The 9,238-nt window shown below is 41.0% G+C and overlaps 1 non-coding gene across 1 annotated transcript; it reads left to right on the top strand.

The window, feature by feature from the left end:
• The first annotated feature begins 2,585 nt into the window (after nucleotides 1-2,585).
• LOC132232215 (U1 spliceosomal RNA) lies at nucleotides 2,586-2,749 on the top strand. Its single transcript, XR_009452353.1, has one exon. It is a non-coding gene; the product is annotated as a U1 spliceosomal RNA (small nuclear RNA).
• The last annotated feature ends 6,489 nt before the right edge of the window (nucleotides 2,750-9,238 follow it).

The raw sequence follows: 9,238 nt of genomic DNA on the forward strand, positions 1-9,238 counted from the left end.
CTGGCTTGTGGCTGAGCAGAACTCCCCCATGTGAGAGCGCACTGACCACCAGAGGGCAGCTCCTGCATTAAGTGTCTGCCCCCTGGTGGTCAGTGTGTGTCATAGTGACCAGTCATACCCAGTCGTTCTGCTGTTAGGGTCAGTTTGCATATTACCCTTTTACTATATAGGATAGAGGCCTGGTGCACAGGTGGGGGCCAGCTGGTTTGCCCTGAAGGGTGTCCCGGATCAGGGTTTGGATCCTGCTTGGGTGCCTAGCCAGCCTGGGTGAGGGGCTGATGGCTGTTTTCAGGCTGGCCACACCCCCTTTAGGGTGGGGGTCCCCACTGGGGTGCCTGGCCAGTCTGGGTGAAGGACTGAGGGACGTTTTCAGGCTGGCAGGTGACTGAAGCTCCCAGCCTCTCCTTTTTAACTTTTTTTTTTTTAATTCTGGGATTTATTTACCTTCTATAATTGAAACATTGTTGCTGTCACTGGTGCTCCCAGCTCTGAGGCTGTGGCCTGCTGAAAGCAGGTATCTGGGGTTTATTTACCTTCTATAATTGAAACACTGTTGCTTCCGGAGCTCAGAGCCAGGCCGGGATAGGCGGGGAACCTTGGCTTCCTCCATCACTGGAGCAAGCAAGCCTCCTGCTCGCTTCAGCTGTGTGGCTGCTGGCCACCATCTTTGTTGGCAGTTAATTTGCATATCGCCCTGATTAGCCAATGGGAAGCGTAGCGGAGGTACAGTTAATTACCCTTTTTGTCTTTTATTAGATAGGATTATTATAGATAAAACCTGCCCCCCGCCCCCAAAAGGATGGTCTCAATAAACAACATAATCTCAGGATAGTGGTTTCCAATTACTGAAAGCAAGAGAAAGAATACACCTATATGCAATGCTATTGGTAAAACTCTAGCTCTAAATTTGACTTGCCGGGGTCCTGCCCCAGCGGGTCCAGGGGTTCCCCAAAGGCGTGGACGGAGTCGGCGAAGAAGGATTGACACGGAGACAGTGTTCAGTTGATCAGCAGCCTAGCCAGGATCTCTAGCCAGGATCTCCAGCCAAGTTCTGGTCTGGATCTCCAGAGAGGTTCTGCTTCGGATCTCCAGCGAGGTTCTGTAGCCATGTTCCCTCGCTAGGCTCTCCAGCCAGGTTCTGTCCAGGCTCTCCAGTCAGGTTCAGTGTCCAGGTTCCAGTCAGGTTCTCCTGCCAATCTCTGTAGTCAGGTTCAGTCCAGGATCCCTTGCCATGTTCTCCTGCTAGGCTCTGTCTCTAGGCTCCGAGACCAGTCCCTCTCCAGGATCCTCCGGCATGCTCTCGCCAGCGAAGTTCTTCTGTCTCTAGAGAATGCTCTGTGTAGGTTCTGTGCCTAGGCTCTGTCTCTCTTGGTCCTGTCTTCCAAGCCCTGTGTCCTTAGTTCTGTGTTCTGAGTTCTGAGTGTTTCTGTCTTGTTACAACTGTATTTATACCAGTTGATTCAATCCTATCAATCTCTATTACAAAGGTTAGGGCGTTTCTTATCTCCATTCCAGGGAGAAAAGATTATGTAGTTTAAGCATGATTGTTCGTAGTTAAAGGGATTAATTACCCGCCTGGCACTTAGTTGAGGGGTTTTATTCCCTCCCTAACTTCAGGGGAAAATCCCTACCTGGGGATTCAACCTTTCTCGGAGAGGTGACCTTGGTTAAAACACAGCACCAAGAAGGTGAGCAAACATATTTTGCCATATATGCCAGGTCCCTTGAAACAGCAAGGATGGACCGGCTCCCGGCATTGACTGTAGAGTTGTGAATGTTCATTATATATTGTTTTGTATGTATAAAATGTTACATAATAAATATTTTAATGCAAAAAACCATTGACATGAAGAAAGCTTATAGGAGAAGTCAGGGAACTTAAGCCTAGCAGAAAACATGTGAAGGTAAAAATTAAAGTTAAAAAATTAAAGGTAAAAAATCCTTCTATATACTAGTACAATAGCAAGCAGCCTTTCATAAAGCACTCATTGGGGAATATCTGGTCTGGAGACTATAAGCTGATAAGATTAGGTTGCTTTCTTAGATATTTACACAAATCATTAATATAATGAGTCTGAAACAAGTTGAGACCTTGTTATAAAATTGTGTGAAAATGAAAGAGAAGCAAGTCATTGAAGAGCAAAAATTTTTTAAAGTCTTTCATAGTTAAAATAAGAGTGGATGCAAATTGGGAGACCTATCTTGGGTCTGCCCTGACAGGAAATGCAGTTTCAATCCTATAGCCAGGGTCTCTAGGTTGGAGAAAGGCGTGTCACCAAGTCACCTCAGCACAAGGACCTCAAGCCTCTCCTACTGATTCCAAATTTGTCAAGAATTCTTCTATTTGAAATTTGATTCTTTTTCTAAGTACATAGTTTTTTCTACCATGTTTCCTTAGGTGAGTGATAGAACTATGAGGCAACTTCAGTCTCTTTACTTACATGTGTGTATCCACACAGGTGTTTAAATTATTCACTTGGTGGTAGCAAAAGCCAGTCCTGTGAGAGTCTTGGCAGCATGAGCCAGCTGTCTCTGGATGCCAAGAGCCAAGCCAAGCTGAGGCAACCACACAAAAACCTTGGAAGATACTTACCTTGCAGGGGAGATACCATGATCACGAAGGTGGTTTTCCCAGGGCGAGGCTTATCAATTGCACTCCGGATGTGCTGACCCCTGCGATTTCCCCAAATGTGGGAAACTCGACTGCATAATTTGTGGGGGGGAAAAAAACCTTGGAAGGACACATTCTACACAGCAACTAAAGAGCATGCAAACAATCCAAGACAATGCCTGTCTAAAGCTCCCCTGCAACTGAGTGCAGGTAGGAAGTCAGTTTGCGCATCAAAATACCCATTTGACCAAGGGGAAAAGGCCCTGAGCAGCTGCCACCTACACAAGCACTCTGTCTAGCTGATAAGGAGGCTGCTTTCAAATAAATGATAAGACTGGGCAACTTCTTCCCTCTGCTTTCCTGTGGAAACAGATTTGATATGGGATAATCTGAACAAAGGAAGTGGCTTCAGCTATCAGATCACCGCTAAATCTCATCAAGTTCTACACCCAGCAACCTTAGTAACACCAGAAAAAAAATTATTTTAAATCTTTATTGTTGAAGTATTAAGTAGATCTTCTTCCCCCCCCCCCCCCATTAATCTCTTTCAACCTGCTCCCACCGCCCCCCCCCCCACTCACCCAGGCCCTCACCACCCCATTGTCTGTGTCTACAGGTTATGCATATCTCTCTTTTTTTGTTTTGTTTTGTTAGCAAATTAGTGGGAAATAAGCACTTTATTTATTTTTTTTATTATTATTATTGCTTAAAGTATTACAAAGGGTATTACATATGTGTCCATTTTTTTCCCCTGCCCTAGACAGTCCCCTAATGCATATATCTCTTGATCTCTTCCCACTCACTCTCCCCTGCTTTCCTTCTGAGGTTCAACAGTCTATTCAGGCTTCTATGACTCTGGGTCTATTTTTGATCATCAGTTTATTAGGTTCATTAGATTCCACATATGAATGAGATCATGTGATACTTATCTTCCTCTGGCTGGCTTATTTCACTTAGCATAATGCTCTCCAGGTCCATCCATGCTGTTGCAAATGGTAAGAATTCCTTCTTTTTTATTGCCATGTAGTATTCCATTGTGTAGATGTACCACAGCTTTTTTATCCACTCACCTGCTGATGGGCACTTAGGCTGTTTCCAAACCTTAGCTATTGTACATTGCACTTCTATGAACATAGGGGTGCATATATCCTTTCTGATATGTGTCTTTAGGTTTCTTAGGATATATTCCTAAAAGTGGAGTCACTAGGTCAAATGAGAGTTCCATTTTTAATTTTTTGAGGAAATGCAATATTGTTTTCCAAAATGGCTACACCAGTCTGCATTCCCACCAGCAGTGTACAAGTTTCCTTTTCTCCACATCTTCCCCAACTCTTGTCATTTGTTGATTTGTTGATGACAGCCACTCTGACAGGTATGAGGTGGTACCTCATTGTCATTTTGAGTTGCATCTCTCCAATGATTAGTGACTCTGAGCATTTTTTCATATGCCTTCTTACCTTCTGTATGTTCACTTTGGAGACGTGTCTATTTAGGTCCTTTGCCCATTTTTTAATTGTATTGTTTGTCTTCCTTTGTTAAGTTGTATGAGTTCCCTGTAAATTTTGGAGAGTAAACCCTTATCAGACATAACATTAGCAAATATGTTCTCCCATGTAGTGGGCTCTCTTGTTGTTTTGTTGATAGTTTCTTTTGCTATGCAGAAGCTTTTTATTTTAATGTAGTCCCATTTGTTTATTTTCTCCTTAGTTTCCATTGTCCTGGGAGATGTATTAGTAAACATATTGCTATGAGAGATGTCTGAGATTTTAGTGCCTATGGTTTTTTCTAGAACTTATATGTTTTCACATCTTACGTTTAAGTCTTTTATCCATTTTGAGTTTATTCTTGTGTATGGTGTAAGTTGGTGGTCTAGTTTCATTTTTTTTTTTTTGCATGTACCTGTCCAATTTTCCCAACATTGTATATTGAAGAGACTATGTCTTCTCCAATGTATGCTCTTGCCTCCTTTGTCAAATATTAATGGAGCATAGTGGCTTGACCCGATTTCTGGGTTCTCTGTTCTATCTCATTGATCTATAAGCCTGTTCTTGTGCCAGTACCAGGCTGTTTTGAGCACAGTGGTTTTGTAGTATAACTTGATATCTGGCATTGTGATTCTTCCAACTTTGTTCTTCTTTCTCAATATTGCTGCAACTATTCCAGGTCTTTTTTTTTTTGGTTCCATATAAATTTTTGAAGTGTTTGTTCTAGGTCTGTGAAATATGCCATTGGTATTTTAATAGGATTGCATTGACTCTGTAGATTGCTTTGGGTAATATGGACATTTTAATGATGTTGATTCTACCAATCCATGAACAAGGTATATTTTTCTGCTTGTTTATATCTTCCTCTATTTCTTTTTTCAATGTCTTGTAGTTTTTGGAGTACAGGTCTTTTACCTCCTTGGTTGTTTATTCCTAAGTATCTCATGATCAAGTGGGATTTATTCCAGGGGTGCAAGGCTGGTACAATATTCACAAATCAATGAATGTGATATAGCACATAAACAGATTTCAAGACAAAAATCACATGATCATATCAATTGATGCAGAAAAAGCATTCAACAGAATCCAACACTGTTTTTTGTTATAAAAAAAAAACTCTCAGCAAAGTGGGAATAGAGGGATCATATCTCAACATAAAAAGGCCATATGTGACAAACCTACAGCCAACATCATACTCAATGGATAAAAACTAAAACCATTCCCCCTAAGAACAGGAATAAGACAAGGATGCCCTCTTTCACCACTCCTGTTCAACATAGTACTGGAAGTCCTGCCATAGTGATCAGACAAAAAAAAGAAATAAAAGGCATCCAAAATTAGAAAGGAGGAAGTGAAACTCTTATTATTTGCAGACTATATGATACTGTACATAAGAAACCCTAAACACTCCATCAAAAGAAAACTACTAGATTTAATAAATGAATTTGGAAACATAGCAAAATACAAAATTAACACCCAAAAATCCATAGAATTTGTATACACCAATAGTGAATGCTCAGAAAGAGAAACAAGAAAAAATTATTTTTAGTGGAGTAAATAGGGCAGCTCACCCACTTGGATAATTGAGGAGATGAATTATATAATGTCCTAAAAATTGATAAACACATTCTGTTCATTCACAACCAAATACATATAATTATTTATAAGGGGTGGGGGGAGGAAAGGGAGACACAACTTCAAATGAGTAAACAGAGGCAAGTAAAAACAAAACATACCTTGCCAGGATTTGGGATTATAATATCTTTCATCCAGGTGACAGGTTGCTGAGACTGAGAGAGCACGGTAAGCTCTCCTCACACTTTCCACTGAAGTAACCTGAAGGCCCAGAATAATGAACTAGAAGCCTGGCCATAGCCAGGAGCACACTGCCTTCAACTCAAAATTTTTTAGTCTGTTATTTTTTCATAAAAATCTAAGTGACTTTTTGTATTTGGTCTGTAATATATCCATAGGAAAGCAAAAAAAGCAGAATTCACTGATCTTGACTTCATGTGTGGAGTACAAAACCTTGAGGAATGTAAAAATTCAACACCCCTCGACTCCCTTCATTCATATCTTAGAATAAACTGAAGCATTGGGAAAATGTCCCATGTTTATCAAGGGTTTTGTGTACTCCTGGGAAGAGGGGAGGAGCTAAATCAATCAGCACAGGAGATAAATCTGAAAAGAGAAAGAACAAAGTGTATCTAGATTTCAACAGGTCATAAAATCACTGAAATATTAACTTGTTTTATGCAATTCATTGGACCTCTCCATAGATGCTGCCAGGTCACAGAGGGAAATAACGGTGTCACATCAGTTCCTAGAAAATAGCTCAGCATCTTTAATTATCAGAAGGCCAGCATTCAGTTTCCAAAGAAGAAGGATAGATTCTTCCCAAATCCTTGGGGAACCAAAGACAGAAGACATCGAGGTAATGAGTCAGGATGAAATAAAATATTCCCTATTAGAACACATCAGGGTAAGAAATCTACAGAGATGTGAAAAGCTTTTCTCTTAAAAAAAAAAAAAAAGCATCAGGTGTCAATCAACTGGTATAGATAGAACAGAGTCTAAGTCTAGATTCAATGAACCTCAAAATCGAATTGAATATTATGCTTGGGTGTCAAGCATAATAACCTGTAAAACAATGACAAACTTTCACCAAAAGGCTGGACTACCCCATTCTACAGATATACACACATACACACAAATGCTAAGAGTGTGACTACAGATTGTGTGAATGGTGACTATTGTTGACATGTGGGTGTGATAACTAATAATCAGAGATAGTCTTGGCTCCAGTGTGAAGCTGTTCACAAACTCCCACCAGGATTTTCAAAGGAAATAAACAATCAAATCTCAATCTTTCAGGGGCTGACTACTCACATCACTTTCCTTTCCCCGGTAGTCTTATTTGGACCTTTTGCTATTCCTTGGCACCTCCCTCAATATTCAGAAGAGGGTGGTCGAAATTCAAATCAAACCATTTTGCCTTCTGCTGCCAGTTTGATAAAGAAAATTGAAATACTACAAACTTATTTTTAGAGTAATTGTCTGTAGATCAAGTTTAGTTATTCCCCACACTCATGGTGGTAACATCACTCATTACACCACTGTCTTTTTCCAACCATGATAACTTACTATCCCTCACTTCCCGAATGAGAAATTATACATGAATGTGAAAGTACTATTTTATCCCCAGAGGAAAGCAAGAACTGCTATTGCCATTTTCCACTTGCTTAGTGAGACCAGTAAACTCAGCCATGGGAATCTCCAGTTTCCCTCATAAGGTGAAGCCATGGGATTCATAAATGCCTGAAAGTAGTGGGTGTTGAAGGCTTCACAAGTTCTAGTTTCCCAAGAATAAAAGATGATTTTCTCTGAGTCAGAGCATACCTTGGACTGTTATACTCCTCCAGCATCAAACAGCCAGAAAAGCACTGCACTGGGAGTGAGAGACCAGGTTCCAGTCCTATCTCGGCTACTCTGCATCTCATGTCCCTCTGAGTCTTGATTTGGGCTCTAGCAAAGGTCCCTTCCAGCTATTGACCATCTTTTAAGTTCTTCCCTCTTCCAGCTCTTTGCTTTCACTAACTAAAATTTGGGAAGGAAAGCTTGAGATTCATTTTTTTTTTTTTTGGAGTCTTAATGTCTATTGTAACTCCTGCCAAGTTGGGAATCACCTACAGCTGTTACTCCAGCTTTGGACCTCTAGGGAGACAGTTAGTCAGGAATGTTTTTTAATAAACAGGGCTAGCCGTTGGCTAAGCAGCCAAATAGATGCAATTTGTGTTTTACACTCCTCCCAACTTCCCTTAAAGAATACCCTTCATGCCCGGAAAGCCTGATATTCCATGGAACCCATCCTTCAGCAGTCAACTCAACTGCAGGAAGATGATGACTTATAAGCCTGGGAGGATTGTTTCCAGACACTGAATAGGACTAGAGGGTTCTCAGAAAGAAAAAAAGACTTCAGAGCATCCTCCACATCTGCCTCTCTTGGCCTTTCTGGTCTCTTCCACCATTTCTTAAGTGTCATCCTTGGCTTCTCTTTCTTTCATACTTGTCATCTAGTCCCTCAGCAAATTCTTTCAGCTCTACCTTTGAAGTATATCCAAAATTCAACTATTCATTACACCCCCATTATTGTTACTTTAGGTTAAGCTTTTATGTTTGAAAGGTAGTGTGTAGAGGGAAATAAAAGAATAAGCAAAGAGAAACAGGTTGTGTTTAATGTGGTAGTTAGTAGACAGTAGAAAAAAATTTGTTTTATTTGAGAAAAATACTATATGGAGGTATATTTTATTAATATAACTTTATAGCTCATACTGAGGGAAACATACTTCTCATCCAGTTTCAGTAACAGCCTCCTAAACTAGTCTCCCTGCTTCTGTCTATGCCCCACAACAATCTATTCTCCCATAGCAGCCAGAGTGATACTATTAAATGGTCAATGAGATCATGCTCAAAACTCCCTCATGGCTTCCCACCTCTCTTGGATTCAAAGACAAATCTCAGTATGGTGTGCTGTCCCCCTCCCCCACGTCCTTTCCCCCAGCTTCCTGTACTCCAGCTCCCTTGCCTTTCTTCAGACACATCAATCATGGTGCCTAACACCTTCATGCTTGCTGTCACTTCTCTTTAGAAACCATTCTCACAGCGACCCACAAGACTTGCTTCCTGACTGCATTCAGGCCTCTGTTGAAATATCTCTTTAAGAGACTTGTATAAAACAGTGTATACACACAAACACACACACACACACCCTATCCCCTTATCCTTTTTTATGTGCTATTGAATTTATCTCCACCCAACATCAATTATATTTGCTTATTATCCTCTACTCCCTTTCCTCCCCTCCCTCCACCAGAGCAGAGCTGTGTCTTATGCTGCTGACAGTGCCTGACATAACCTGAGCGCTCAAACATTTGTGAGGTGAGTGAGCTGAGGTGTGGATGAATCACTCTCCAATACAAGGAGATGCATGTTGGTCCTTCTTCCAGCTACCCTTCAGAACACGTCTACCACCATATTCTAGGAAGGTTATAGAATAGCACCCAGCCGAGGTAAGACAGGCTTTGCTTTATTCCTTTCTTACAATTTGCCAAAGTCTTCCACCTACGGGAGTCCCTCTTTTATC

Source organism: Myotis daubentonii, chromosome 3, assembly GCF_963259705.1.
Source record: "Myotis daubentonii chromosome 3, mMyoDau2.1, whole genome shotgun sequence".
NCBI lineage: Eukaryota > Metazoa > Chordata > Mammalia > Chiroptera > Vespertilionidae > Myotis > Myotis daubentonii.